Below are 16,210 nucleotides of genomic sequence, written 5' to 3'. Positions count from 1 at the left end.
ATTTCAATACCGTTTATCTTCGCCGCAGTCATCTTCCGGAAATGGTGAACGTCTTGAATCATGCCTCAAGAATTCTGGCTATTTGACAATGCTGTTTTATGCGACTTTTGAGACACAAATCGCTGACTTTTTTTCTGTTTGAAAAGAATAATAATTCCCAATAGACTACAATTCTCTATATGACTCTCTGAAACAAAATAAATATATCTGTGTTTTATATTTACTATAAATCTTTGGAGTTTAAGAACACAGCCACTGTAATCCACATAAAGCCTTAAGTCTGAACATTTTAAGTAATACTCATACAGCCATAAATGTCTTCATAACCTATTGTTCGATTGGCAAACAAAGAAATAAAGGCTATAATTTTCGAATATTGGTCTATAAAGTACCTTGTCAGCGGCCCAGGTGTTGTTCCTACTGGACTACACCTTTACACCCGCTCTCTACAGGACACTTCGCTATTAAAGAAAATTACATCTACTATTCAATGATTACTAGTGCAAAGGGTCACTGTATGTTAGAGTACTTTTAAAGAACTGACCAGATAAACAACTCACCCCACTATACTGTCAACAGCGAGGCCAGACATACAGTGTAGTGTCCGTGGGCCCAATGCTGAGGATATATGACCAGTTATCACTATGGTCATAGAACGATAACCAGTATAAAGAGACTGATAACTGCCGAACTTCCCCCAGCAGACTCTCTCCCGTACTCTCCCTCACCAGACTCTCGCACGTACTCTTCCTCAGCAGCCCCTCACACGAAACGAAAAAAAAAATCCTGAGGGAAAAAAAAATGGTGGCAGTTCCCTTCCTCCAAGTTATGACTTCATCCATCTGGGCTATAATAAGCGTCTCTCTAACGCCTATACTCCACTCAAGAGCCACAAAATGTATTATATCTGGACATAAAATGGACGCTCCGGTGATATAAAACATAGACATGAAGGAAAAAATATATATCATAGTTAAAATATTATATCTTGAGGAGGGAAACTCACAGCTCGTAAAAGTAAAATTTTTTTTGGCGTGGTATGTGACAGCTTCCAGGGGAGTGAATGTTCTCCCTTGAGACTGACAAAAGAATGCATCTTTATCACAACACTCGCAACTCTTGAAAGACAAGACGCGACCCCTCAGAGTACAAACTTCTCTCCAAGTCATCAAATATTCCCTCGTCAGGCTCCAGCGTTATAAAACTGTTCTTCTCATGGCATACAAATCGTTCTTATGAGGGAGAAAATGTCTCTCCTATGACGAGGAGATTCACCATGAAGAGTACAGTATCTCTCTTAAGGTACAAGATCCAACTGACACAGCAAACATGACCCCACCTGAGACAAGACTCACTCAGCAGGTAATTAAAGTCCTCTCTTGCTAAACTTTCCATCGTAAAACAGAAACTAAACTTACTGTGGCAGATAACTTCCCTCCAGGCACAAACAATAACCTGTGAAAGCAAAAATAAGTCCGGCGAAAATCACGAAATGTTTTATTGGCGACGCAAACTGCTCCATCCTGAGGAGGGAGAGGGAAAACTTTATCTTAACTTGGGTTCTAATTCAGACAATATACCTTTGACTCCTAACACACGTAAATATATTCCTTGAGGAGTAGAATATAATCATAAAAAATGTATTGAAGAGTTAGGCAGATTATGGTTGTTTAAATATCATTGAGTCTCTTACCATTATTTGTTTCAGTGGAGTAGAATTTCACTCTCATGTGTGTCCCAGGAGAAACAAAAGTGTAGTGCATAAGAGTGACCAAAAAATGAGGCAAATACCAATGAAAATCACCGGTATAATGTATTGTATTTTGTCAAGGTTTTACACACCTGCGTGACAATACCTGCCTCGGTGCCTCAATAAATTCTTAAATTTTTGTAATGGAAAAACCACTGCATGACTCAATGACAGGCATAAGGTTACATTATATGCCTCCACCACCACAAGAAGGCGAGGCATAAAAGTGTAACCACTTTAGACGAAGAATTTTCTTTTCGTGAGACATCAAATAATTTTCTCCTGGGCCACAAAAATGCACCTGGTAAGGTATATAAGAGGCCCCGCTGAGGCACAAACTCCTTCTGCTAAGATAATAAATTATTCCCCACCTGAAGTATCCAAGATATTCCCGGTGAAGAAGTACGTGCTCACCCCGGCGTCGACGACCTGCCAAATGAGTTTAATAACGCTGCTTCCTTGAACAAAAAAAAAAATATTGTCTGGTCCTATGAAAGTTATTCATTCCAGAGGCATACAATTTTCCCTCTAAAGAAAATAGGTAGAGAAGGTGTTTTAACAGTTGGTTCGGTATTCCCTGTGAATTTAATAGCGCCATATCCTTTGAGCAATAAAACAAGTTCTATCATATGAAAATCTATGTTGCTGGGGAATAATTTGTTGGCTCAAAAGGTAGACAAACAGTAAATATGTTCAAATTAATAGCGCATTATTGCCGTTTGGAGTTCCCGAGGCATAAAATTCTTCTTTTTTAAAGCAGACGTCTAGAAAATGCGTTTTATTGAGTGATTTGATATTTTTTCCTGGAGTGTAAATTGTTTAACCCTGAAGCATTAAATTATTTCATTCTGTCGCTTATTTTGCCTCATTTTATTATTTTTTTTTTTGCCAGACAATATCAACAACGGACGAAGGATTTGACAACCTTACCGAGACAACAGGATTCGCAGTGTTCATTTTAACTTTCATCGGACTCCACCTTACAGATACAAAATTCTTCACCTTGTTGCACAGAATGATGAGCTGAAGCTAAAAATACCCCACCATCCTTCCCCGCTCTAAGGAGCCAATGTAACATTTAATTCTTCCTTACAACGAAAATTTTTCATTACTGAGATACAAAATAAGCTTGTCGTGATCACCCCTGAGGCATAAAATACTCCAGTTGAGGTAATAATGACCACTCTGAGGCATGAAATACTCCACCAGGGATAATAATGACCATTCGTGAGTAATAAAATATTTCACTCACGACAAAAGCGTTTATATACGAAGAGCAAAAACGCACCTTTAGTGGTACATGAAGCATGTCTCCGAGTCATAAACAACCTCGCTCTGGGACAAGAACTGGTCTCTTAAAACACAGAATACGTGTCTCCTCCTCTCCTAAGATATATGCCAAAAAATTATCATGTTCGTGTATACTACTTATCTCTGAGGTGCGATGGCTGAGTGGATACAATATTCAGCAGCTGTCCATCGGGTCACTAAATCGCACCTATAGTCGATCCAACCGTGGAGGGGTTGAGTTCACTACCGTCCCCTTTGCCTCCGTGTGTACCGAGGTTTAGTACTGAATGTGTTGTCAAGATTACGAGATATACTTTTTCACTTTGTTCTATCTTGAGAAGAAAAAAATCCAGACTTATTGGCGTTTGGTATATGGAGTATAATACAGGCTATTTAGTATCTTGTGGTATTATATAAAGATCAATGAACCAATGTGAAAAATGTTCCCGTAACACTGCACTGCTTTTTCTTATTAAGTGCACGATGCGTTATTTAATATCCTGAGGCTTTTAGTCAATGTTATTTGCTGTTGACGTAACTGTACCGTTATCCTTCAAGAACGGGGGAATCGTTAGGCTAGGTTAGATTAGGTTTGGTTAAGAAAATACAACACTGAATTTAAACTTCTTATCCTAAACACAGAAATACTTAATTTAAATATCACTATAGAGCAACACTTCATAATATCACTGACCCCAAAAATAAGAAATACAAAACGTAATATATTAATGATAATAAGCATCTAGAGTTTCCTCCATACAATGAGGTAATTTTATACTAACATCAGACTTTCCATAACCACTGAAACTTTATTAATAATCGGTGAAGGAGGATTCGGTTATCCATACAGTCAACATAACATAACTCAGCATAAGCCACACATTATAAAAATTTTTAAGTCTCATCTTCTGAACTGCATACTATAAACTCCTATATTCTGGACAACATACTATAAAGTCTTATATTCTGGACAACATACTATAAAGTCCTATATTCTGGACAACATACTGTAGTCCTATATTCTGGACAACATACTATAAAGTCCTATATTCTGGACAACATACTATAAAGTCTTATATTCTGGACAACATACTATAAAGTCTTATATTCTGGACAACATACTATAAAGTCTTATATGGACAACATACTATAAAGTCCTATATTCTGGACAACATACTATTAAGTCTTATATTCTGGACAACATACTATAAAGTCTTATATTCTGGACAACATACTATAAAGTCTTATATTCTGGACAACATACTATAAAGTCTTATATGGACAACATACTATAAAGTCCTATATTCTGGACAACATACTATTAAGTCTTATATTCTGGACAACATACTATAAAGTCTTATATTCTGGACAACATACTATAAAGTCTTATATTCTGGACAACATACTATAAAGTCTTATATGGACAACATACTATAAAGTCCTATAGTCCTATATTACTGGACAACATACTATAAGTCTTATATTCTGGACAACATACTATAAAGTCTTATATGGACAACATACTTATATTCTGGACAACATACTATAAAGTCTTATATTCTGGACAACATACTATAAAGTCTTATATGGACAACATACTATAAAGTCCTATATTCTGGACAACATACTATTAAGTCTTATATTCTGGACAACATACTATAAAGTCTTATATTCTGGACAACATACTATAAAGTCTTATATTCTGGACAACATACTATAAAGTCTTATATGGACAACATACTATAAAGTCCTATATTCTGGACAACATACTATTAAGTCTTATATTCTGGACAACATACTATAAAGTCTTATATTCTGGACAACATACTATAAAGTCTTATATTCTGGACAACATACTATAAAGTCTTATATGGACAACATACTATAAAGTCCTATATTCTGGACAACATACTATTAAGTCTTATATTCTGGACAACATACTATAAAGTCTTATATGGACAACATACTATAAAGTCCTATATTCTGGACAACATACTATTAAGTCTTATATTCTGGACAACATACTGTAGTCTTATATTATGGACAACATACTATAAAGTCTTATATGGACAACATACTATAAAGTCTTATATTCTGGACAACATACTATAAAGTCTTATATTCTGGACAACATACTATAAAGTCTTATATTCTGGACAACATACTATAAAGTCTTATATGGACAACATACTGTAAAGTCTTATATGGACAATATAAATTTTTATTCTCTATACAGCATACTGGGCTAGTCGTCAACTCTGTAAGCCTAGATCATATATATATAAATATCAAGAGTTTGTTTCTGCTTTGTGTTTTGTATATTAAACTGTTAACCTTAGCACAATGTATTTACCCTTGTGTGTACTGAAATTTATGACATTATTCGGTAAAAGAAATATGCAAAAAGTGAAGTAACTTAACCCGACACGAATGAAGGTAGTAATTCTTTCAACATCCAAAAAGGAATTGGAGTATTGGGACTGACCAACATACATATTTACTCAAGTGTTTTGTAACGTTTTGCTTGGTTTCGTTGTTACTGACATGCCATGATTATAATTGAGAGAAAGTTAGGGTATCAAGGGCTTAGTGTTGACACGATACTGTTTTTAGAACGTGTGTGTGTGTGTGTGTGTGTTTTAAAAAAGATCATGCGAATCCTAGCTCCAGAAATAAACTACACACAAACACATACATAGTATATCACGTAGACATCACGCCATCGCATCATGTCCCTCTGCAGCAGTAATCCTTTGCATATTTACTGCCACTATGATATACTGCTGTGGATGTGACAGTATATACCCCTACATCCCACACCTCTAGCACCAACCAACACCACCACCCCACACCAACCAACACCACCCCACACCTCCCAACACCTCCCCACACCACCCAACACCTCCCCACACCACCCAACACCGCCTTACACCAGCCCACACCACCTCCACATCTACCCACACCACCCACACACCTCCCCACGCCTCCCCTCCAGCCATGATATACAGCTAGCTAATAACTCATAAAGACAACGTAACGTATTGCTTAGCCATCCAGTAACATGTCGTACGTCGAGTTTAGTTATGGATGAGTGTGATACAGCCCGCTCTACGACGTACACCCCAACCAGGGCTGACTCCCCTCCCTCTCTCGCTGTTGCAGTATCATGCACACAACACCTTCCTTACTGCGCACTCTCTCTCGCCCAAGATATAAGTCATTTTCCTTTGGTTCTCTCCTTTTGATGACATATGTGACGATCATTAATGGACCAGTGTTGAAATTAGATTGATGAGTTGGTCAAATGTATACAACTAGGCTAATTTCATTAATCTATTATAACTCCTATTGACAAAACCTGACTCTAATCAGGTTTGGGTAAATATTTTCAGATAAAAACCTTCATTTTAATTGTTACTGTATGTGTAAAAGAGTTTATCTCACAACAAAACATAACCTCGGACAATCATGGATGACGAGAACTGTTGCATCCAGAGCATGACACAGTTGTTTTGAAAGTGAGTAAACAAATATTGGAAAAAATTCAAGGGAACGAGTTACCAAAAGTTGTTAGTATATGCAGCAGGAAGCGAGAGAAGGAGAGACTGTGTCAGGCGCTGCTGTCAAGAGAAAAAGCTTTTATGTTATTGTTTGCTATGTAAGCATCCCGACGACTGAGACACTAATTATAGTAAGATAATGAAATGAAATTCTAGCGGAAAGTAAGAATATGTGAAAGACGTCTGACAAATAGAGAATCTGCATTTTTCTTGTTGGAGAAACAGAGAAATAGCTAGTGAATGAAAAATTAAAAGAGGGGGGAGGAAGAGAGGAAAACTTGGAGTAGTGCCTATATGTTCACGCACGGAGAGTTGACTTCTTAAATAAGTCAACAAGAAAGAGATTTAAGGGAGGAGGGACCAGAGCGGTGTACTAAGAGCTTATTAGATTCCGGCCACCAGTGTGAAGGACTGTGATACTGAGAGATGACTATATATAGAGGCAGAGAGAGAGAGAGAGAGAGAGAGAGAGAGCAAAATATTCCCAAAAGCTTGAGATGCAAAATGAAGAACAAACAGGGAGAGAGAGAAAGGGAACTCAGTTTTTAAAACTCTTGTAAGAGCGAGTTTATTGTGAGACTTCCTCAATGAGAGTAGCAACAAAGTTTGTATTCAGCCGTGGCGCTCCTCAGCCTCGCCTCTAAGAGCTAGATAGGGAGGTACGCGGTGGTCTGAGTGGCAGGGAGGGCGGCCAAGTGTTGACTCTGGGAGGGTGAGTTAGCTTTGTCGGCCAGCTCAGAGTTTACACATATAATGAACACCTTACGTAACATTGCATTGAGGAGCACTAAGGTCTATTATTTTTTCACTATCTTTTATACTACTTAAAAAAAATTATAACAAGGTTTAAGACGAGGCAAGATATTTAAAGATGAGGGTCACGGTTTAGGATGGTTAGTAGATGCCATAAATCGTAATATTCTGCCATGTAAAAGGTTTTACTTGAAAGCTGACATCTTATCCCCCTGAGTGTGGCTAAAATGGATTAATTTCTTCCGAAAATGTTTGATTTAGAGTCTTTAAATTCTTACCCACCAAACTCCACAAGCTTCTTGAGATATCAATCTGATTTTGAGGGTTGCGGAGGTCGAGTGGCTACAATGTTCACTTCCTGTTCTAAGGTTCCAGTCCTGATCATTTCCAGTCAACCCAGCTGTATATGGGCACCTTAATTTGCACATTTGGGAAGTGAAGGCGGTCGAGTGCAGTGCCGGCCACATTACCTCCTTCGTATAGGCTATAGAGTATCCACACTGTCCCTCATAAGCAACTATGCCTATAAGGAATCCACATTCAACCTGATCGAAGAGTGTGAGTACAATAATGGTAATAATGTCATGGTGACCTTTCATCTTATGTCTTTCACTCAGTAATATCTTGATACATTATAAATAATGTTTCACGGAGACACATGGACGTATTGTACAGGTAAGGCGTTAAATATCTTCATTGGCACTCTGATTCACCTATCATGAGTTACAGTTTACGTTTTAATCTGTCTACGCCGCACATCTTAAATGGTCTACACTACACCCTGCATACCGTAGAGTAGATGCATATTACCCACACTTGTTCTTGTAATTTCAATTTGTCAGGCTACAGGTAACCCACCAGCATAATACGTACACTCCCTACATCATTCTCCTCCTCCTCTCGTTTCGTAGATAGAGGCATTGGCTGAGCTACACTCTAATATACTCAACATATGAACTTTTATCTATAAATTTTAAGAATTATTTTCAATTTCCGTGATCTTATTTCTAATTTACTGTATTATCCACTTGAATAATTGACATTGCCTGTTGGGGTTCAATTAAGCTGCCATTCTGCTGATGATCTGACTACAGGGTTTGCCTTTATGATGCCAATAAAGTCAACGTTAATCTACTGCGTGGAAGAATTAGTTTTGTGTATTAAACTTATTGAGGCAAAAAAAGGGAAAGTTTTGTCACCAAGTTGATTTTCCTTAATTGTTTTTAGTGGGAGTAATGTATTGTATATATATCTTGAAACCTAACGACATATTTTATCAAACTACAAAAAATATTCTGTCTCATACAACATTTCTGAGCATAATCTTAAATTAATCTTAAGATAATTTGACGCCCCTAAAGTCTCCCTAAAGTCCTCCCATAGAGTGACTGCCTTCTTGATGATCCACACTGTTTTCTTTAGGGAATAGACTGTAGTATCTTCTTCCTTCCTGACCACTGGGTAACCTTGTGTTGTCCTCAGTGCCTCTGCTACTGGCAGGGTTACTCCTCTAGTCCGTGGTTGCGCTAAACGTATTAGACCAGGTGACCGCTCGTCCACCTGGTGGCTTCGTCTCTCCTAAAAAAAAACGGATTTTCTCTTCTCATTTCGCGATCTGTTTCTGCTTCTCACTCGCGGTAATGGTCAGCTTTTCTAAACCCTCATTATCCATAAGATCTTCTCTATTTGGTCTACGCGTTATTTATTTATTATTTTAACCTGGTGAGTGAGCTTAACATATGATTTTTCAGTCTGTGTCTGACGGTCTATTGATTTGCACTTTAAGCGTTCACCTGATACTGCTGGAGGGTTCACGTACCTAAATTTTATCTGACATTTAACTTTTTAGACCCAAAGGTAAATGTCTCGGCATGGCTCTCGTCTGTATCTTTATACTAACGTTAATTATCTTCAAGTGTTCTTTGTTATCATCCATGTAAGTGACTGAAAGACGGATGATAGCCTATACTAAGGATGATAATTGGTGAGTGAGAAATATAGGTCAGATATACAAAGTAAGATATGGAATTCTGAAACTTCTGTAATATGGACGATGAATACTGTAACTTTGTCCCTTGTCTAATTATGTAATTAAACAAGAGAATCAAACAAAATCTCTTACAAAAGTAACCTGGAAGTTTCAAAATCTCAAAAGAATTTACAAGTTACGACACCGACAGATATAACACAACATAATCCCATTAAAGTATAAACTATAAACACTTGATAAGTTAAAACAAAAACCCAAAGTTTATAAAACCATTCGTGTTTCTTCAGCTAATGTGTTTTCCTTAGCAATGACCTTGACCTTCTATATATAACAAAACCAGTAGACACACAATAGGTTTCCGGAACGTCCAGATATTGTGGAATTCCAAAGCTCCAGTTATCCCCATTACCAGACGTATAACAAAGTGGGCCAGGACAGGAAACAAATGGGTGATATTCCAAACCAAAGTGGTGAGAGATATTATTGCAAAGACCAAGTGAAGGGTGCGTGAGTGGTGTTGGTTGGGGGTGGGGGGAAGGGCAAATTACAAGGCTACAACAACAATGGAGTGAATTAATCCTTTATGGGATCCCACGAGGTAAGAAGAAATCCAGAAAAAAAAGGCTCGGTACGAAGAGGATCAGACATATTAAAAAGTTTGACGGTGCTGAGTGAGGAAAGAAGATTTAAGAGAGGAAATTGTGGAAGTTTGAAGAGGGAAACATTTATCTAGCAGTAAACTGGAACAGCATTTTGATTAGTGTGTGTGTGTGTGTGTGTGTGTGTGTGTGTGTGTGTGTGTTAAGAGCTAAGATTATGAAAAGCTTTGGAATAAAGTCTACAGCAGAATATATTGGACAGGTGCGGTGGTGACGGTAATGGTCCACGTGAGCCAATAAAAACACATTTAACGCACGACATTGCTAAACATGACAAGAAAACGTTTATATCTTCCATCATCCCTTCAATAACACTTCCCTTGTGATTGCTATTGGCTATTAAGGAAGAAAAATTACATCCCCTGTGAAAAAAAATGATCATTATAGAAAGCATTGGATGAGAGATGAAGCAAATGGGGTGACGGTGAGGTGAGGAGACATAGGACCTAGTAAACGTTTAAGTCGCATATTAGGGCACGACTATTGTTATGTTCAGTGTTTACAAGGGGCGCGAGGCTCTGACTTGGCCCTTCAGCATACTAAAAGTGGGCGGTTGTGAGAACACTTTACTTCGGATGACACGTTTTGAAATCCCTGCCGACCTAGTGTCCACCGCAGTATTCGGGTAATGATATAAGTGAACGGTTGGCATTGGCTTCCCTCTGCTCATATTTTCCTTCAGTTGTTTGTGAGTGAACACTGGATATTTTGTGACATAGAAGAAAACGGTAATAAATTAATGATACGAATAATAAAATTCTTGAAATGTTTGACGAATAGAATATAATGTCGTGTGGAATGTGGTAAAGTGATTTGTAAACTGCATTACTGTTTTCTACTGCAGCAGCAGCAGCAGCAGAGATTTTCAAGAATCGTGGCGTGAAAGGTTTGGCATGATCAAAAAGCGTGATAAAGCTTTATGCATCTTATGTTCCGAAACAGTGGTGTGCAGGACTTCCTCCGTAAAGCGGCATTGTGAAACTGTTCATAAATGGTATTGCGATAAAAGTGAGCAAAAACAAAAAGAACACATTTCTCGAGAAGTCAGAAACAAAAAATGCAGTTAAATGTTTTGATGAAATTTGTTTCAGGTAGTTCCAACTTAGTTGCTGCTGGTTTAGAGATTTCAAAGATTATTGCTCAACATGGAAAACCCCTCAGTGATGGGGAGTATATTAAAGAATCATGGCTAGAATGTTCTCCTTTCCTTTTTAATGGTTTTCCAGAAAAGGAAAAAAAAATTCACCGCATTAAGGATTTGCCAGTGAGTAGAAACACAGTACAAGATAGAATATTAAAGATGGAAACAAACAAAGTAGAACAGCTAACAAAAGATATTGGTTCATGTAAATTGCTTTCCATTTGTCTTGATGAGAGCACATCATCAGCTAAGCTAGCGATTATTGCTCGAATTTGTAGGGGCGATGAAATATGTGAAGAACTGGTTAACTTGGTAACCTTACCTGAACATACCACAGGGGCTGAAATATGTAAGGCAGTAGTAAATGAACTGTCTAATCGACAAGTCGAGCTTTCAAAAATAGTTTCCGTGACAACTGATGGTGCACCCAGCATGATTGGCAGAGAAGCAGGTTTTGTAAATTTGTTTGAAAAATATGTTGGACATCCACTGGTCGCCTTTCATTGTTTTGTACACCAGGAGGCTCTGTGTGCAAAAGCTGGCGTTAAAGAACTTGAAGAAGTGATGAGAATTGTAACGAAGGTAGTCAATTTTATTTCTGCGCGTGCTTTGAAAAAAGACAATTTCAGAATTTACTGAGCGAGGTGAATTCGGTGTACACAGGACTACTTGTGTGCAATAATGTTCGTTGGCTTAGTCGAGGTTCTGTCCTTAAACGATTTGTTGAGTGTTTGATGAAATTCGTCTGTTTTTGAATATTGAAAAATGTTCTTGTCAAGAATTAACTGACGTTGTGGGGATTTGTAGATTAATGTGTCTTACAGATTTCTCCTCACATTTAAATGACTTGACCACCAAATTACAGGGATCTGGCAAAACACTTGATGTTATGTTTGATAACATAAAAGCCTTTGAAATCAAACTGAAAATTTTTAAACGGGTGTCGACAATGGCACTTTTAAATATTTCCCAAACCTAAAAAAACACATGACTAATCTTGAAATTCATAAGAAAACAGACATTCAGGGCCTTCAAATGCAATTTTCGAGCATCGTTGATTCAATTACTGAACAATATTCTTTAAGATTTACTAAGTTCAGGTCATTTGAAGAAACTGCAAAATTTATATAGTGTGCAGACATTGTAACATTAGACAAACTGACTTTGGAAAGGTTGCAGTGGATTAATTTGGGTAATTTTGAGATGCAATTGATCGATTTACGAAACAGCTCAATTTGGAAGCAAAAATTTTTCGACTGAAAAGCTGAACTAGAAAATATTGAAAGAGATTGGTTAGTGACTGGATCAGGGCCAAAAATTGCTGTAAATGAGGTTCTGAAACTATGGAATTCCATTCCTGAAACATTTGACTGTCCTAATAATTTAGCAATGGCAGTATTAACAGTATTTTCATCAACATATTCATGTGAGTCATTGTTTTCAGTGATGAACTTTGTCAAGTCTAATTATAGGAGTAGACTTACTGATGAAACTAGTGCTGCATGCATAGCTCTCAAAACAACCAAATACAAGCCTGATATAAAATATCTGTCATCGTTGGTGCAGCAGCAAAAGTCTCACTGAGTAAAATTTGCTTATTTTCCTTTCCTTGATTATGTTTTGTTATATAATATGAACCAAAGCTTTTCATTTCACTGTCACATTTCATATATTGGTTATAAGGTTCAGTACTATTTATAAATGATATATTTTTCAATTGTCTTTAAAAACATTGATACTAATAATTTTTTAAACAGGCTATTTCTAAAATGCTTTCATTTATTTCAATCTCTCTCTGTTATACTTTTGTTCATAGTAAAAAAAGAAGGAAAACACGCAAATAATCAACAGGACTCCTCCTTTCTTCTAAAATGAAGGTCCATTACTATTGTCACTTAATTCATTAATTTTACCTCTTGTGAATTACCAGTTATAAATAAGATGTAATTCCTAAAGCTGTCTCATTTAAAACAATTCGGAAGAGTTACTGGTTGCCTGAACAGACTTCTCTAAGAATGCTTTCAAGCATTTTGTTCTCTTTCTCTATAAAAAATTGTAAAATACCATAATAATAATAATAATAATAATAATAATAATAATAATAATAATAATCTTCTGCTCAAAATTCCCACGGGCAGGCGAGAAAATTTTTTCAGAATATTATCGCCAATTTGGGCTCACGCTCTCAAAAAGGTTTGCCACCCTGCCCTAGTCAGTTCGATATATAATCACTGATACTTCAGCCAATCATGTATTATGGCGTAACCAATCTTGAATTATAACATGTATTACAGATAATTAAATCTTGTATTACAGGTTAATTATAACAAATCCCACAAGAAACGATATTGTGTATTAAAACAAAATTCCTTTCGAGGGATAAGATATTTTGGTGTATTTTTCGTATGAACATTACAGTCTCAAGTTCATAAAAGGTATTGAAAATGGTTTCCGTCCTGATCGTAACAACTGTGGATTTACTGATAAGATAAAAACACTGTATGATAACAAAGACATACAGAAACTGACTTTACTATGTTAGGACAATTTGATCTAACTTAAAGTGGAGAGACTGACTTATGAATATATTATATCAGGAAAAAGTTTCTCCCTAAAACGAGAAACAACATTGTAGGTTCTAAATGACAGGTTATTGACAGTTCTGAAACAGGTTACCTCTATTGTGTGTCGAGGAAATATCACCTAGTTTGTCCACCACTCTTGAGGTCGCTGCCTGAACGCTAGCAAATGTATTTTTTACCACTAAAACTAATCATATTGTAATAGCTTTAGCAAAGATTCGATATTTACATTACTACAAAATGACTCCGACTGTTCGAATAATGTTACCAGGAATATTAGGACGTTATTTAGAAGATAAAAAAGCAGAGTAGAGTCGACATAATAAATTATCCTGTTGATTTATAACTAATGTTTAAAGTTGCACTCAAGCATTAACAACCACACAGTGAACCTGAGTATATCATTACATGCTATTACGGACACACACACACAAAGAAAATATTTCGTATTTGAAACTTTTACACTTCAGTAAATTAATCTTATTTAGTAGCCGTTAGGTAATGTTATTATTGTTTATTATTTCTTACTGTGAGTGAACATTGATTATAAATTTTGCCAAACTGAATTAAAAAGTCATACCAACACTGAACAATGAAAGTCCATGAGAATGTATAATTATATATTCACATGGGCTTTCATTGTTCAGAGTTGGTATGACTTTTTAATTAATTTGGGGAAAATACGAGATGCTAGTTTTAGACCCATTTCCTTGTCATTTGAATATTTAAAACACAAGTGAGTGTTTTTCATACTACATAATAATATTCATGTTAATAGAGATACTGCCAGGGATATAATGTACAAGTCGGGGTGTGTAGTGGGAGTACAGTTGGTGCAACATTTTATAGCAATTGTTGTCAGCGTTGATAGTACACCGCCTGGCGTCTTGTAGTAGCCCGCTGGTTATACGTTAGGTACATAATATAAAAAATATCTTTATAATTTTATGTTAAACAATAGGACACAACGGATGAAGGATTTTGACAACCCTACCAAGATAACAGGTGTCGCGGTGTTCATATTGAAATTCACTGAACCCCCTCCGTTAAGATATTGTTTTATTGATTAGGTGTTAACAATGGGACACAATATGATCACTGATATACAACATTGCATACTAAATTGTTACATATAAAAATACAGTAACTCTTTCGGAAAATCACCTCATTTGAATAACATTGAATTTTACATCTCTTCCAGTCTGTAGTTCAAGTGAGACTGTTTACGTACGAATTCTTGAGAACAACACCACAGCTTACTACTACTTCTGTCGAGTCTTTGTAGATATATGGTGGTGTTGCTGGTAACCCTGAGACTCAACACATATATCGTGAGTCTCATTTATAACATAACAATAGAGTATTTATGGAGTACGTTCTATGATTTATATTGGCGTGTAATTATCATGTACTGGAGCTGTAATGGTGTGGAATACGGGATATATTTAAGATAATTGCAGGCCATGACTTAGTGTTATTAATTTGTGATGTTTGTTATAATTAAAATATTTAGATTTATTTATTTCTGTGTTTATTTGAAATAGAAAAATTAAGTTTCCCCAAAAGAGGAAAAAAATATTATTGATAGTTTGTTATGGTATGTTGTCGTATATGGGCTCCACTTCCCGAGTCAGTAGCACTTGTTTTACACACATAGTTCTTCTTCATTCTTCTCCCATGCCTGTCCTACCTCTTATTCGTCTCACCGAGTCTTCGTTCCTTCTTTAATTACATTTCCTAGAGTTATTGTTTCCACATACTTTGACCTCTTATATTTATTCCTCTCTCTCTCTCTCTCTCTCTCTCTTCACTTTTTGCGGTTCTAATGAAATCGACCTCAAATAAATCTTCCACAATTGCAATTCATTCACCTCAGACCCACACCTCACAATCCCACATTAGATCGCGGTGCACTAAATTTTACAGCGGTCCTCTACGATGCTTTCAAATCCATTTCGCTTTTCTTTCCAGTTTTCATAGCTCCATCTGTCAGCCTTTCATGGTTATACCGATTTATTTTAGTATTTTTCAACCATCCTCCCTGAATGTGTTCCCAAATATTTAACAGTCTTAACCCCTTTTTAACCCTTTCACTACTCGCGAGTATTTCATCATTTTTTTCATCCGCCTCAGACACACACATCCAGCTTTAAAATAGTATATGTTCCCTCTTAATTTTCTTTACAGTGATGAAGTACTTTGTGTCTTTCACTATAATTCCTCAACAATTAACTCAACATATTATTCCTTTTGAGTGTAAACAACATTCGTGTCCCCCTTCAGCCACGGGGTACAGCAGTCAGTCGTTGGTTCACATACAGTTATCACGTAACACACAACATGGGCTGTATAGCATCGTTAATGAGAGTTATTCTGTATTATGGTTGCGAGAAAGTGAAATGAATAATGAAGACTAATGATGAGGTATAGAATACATTATATAACACTATATATCAGTCATTTACAAAACAATATAAGTAGGGCA

This window comes from Homarus americanus, unplaced genomic scaffold, assembly GCF_018991925.1.
Source record: "Homarus americanus isolate GMGI-L3 unplaced genomic scaffold, GMGI_Hamer_2.0 scaffold19824, whole genome shotgun sequence".
Taxonomy (NCBI): domain Eukaryota; kingdom Metazoa; phylum Arthropoda; class Malacostraca; order Decapoda; family Nephropidae; genus Homarus; species Homarus americanus.
The sequence above is the reverse complement of the archived record's forward strand: the minus strand, read 5'-3'. Positions refer to the sequence as shown.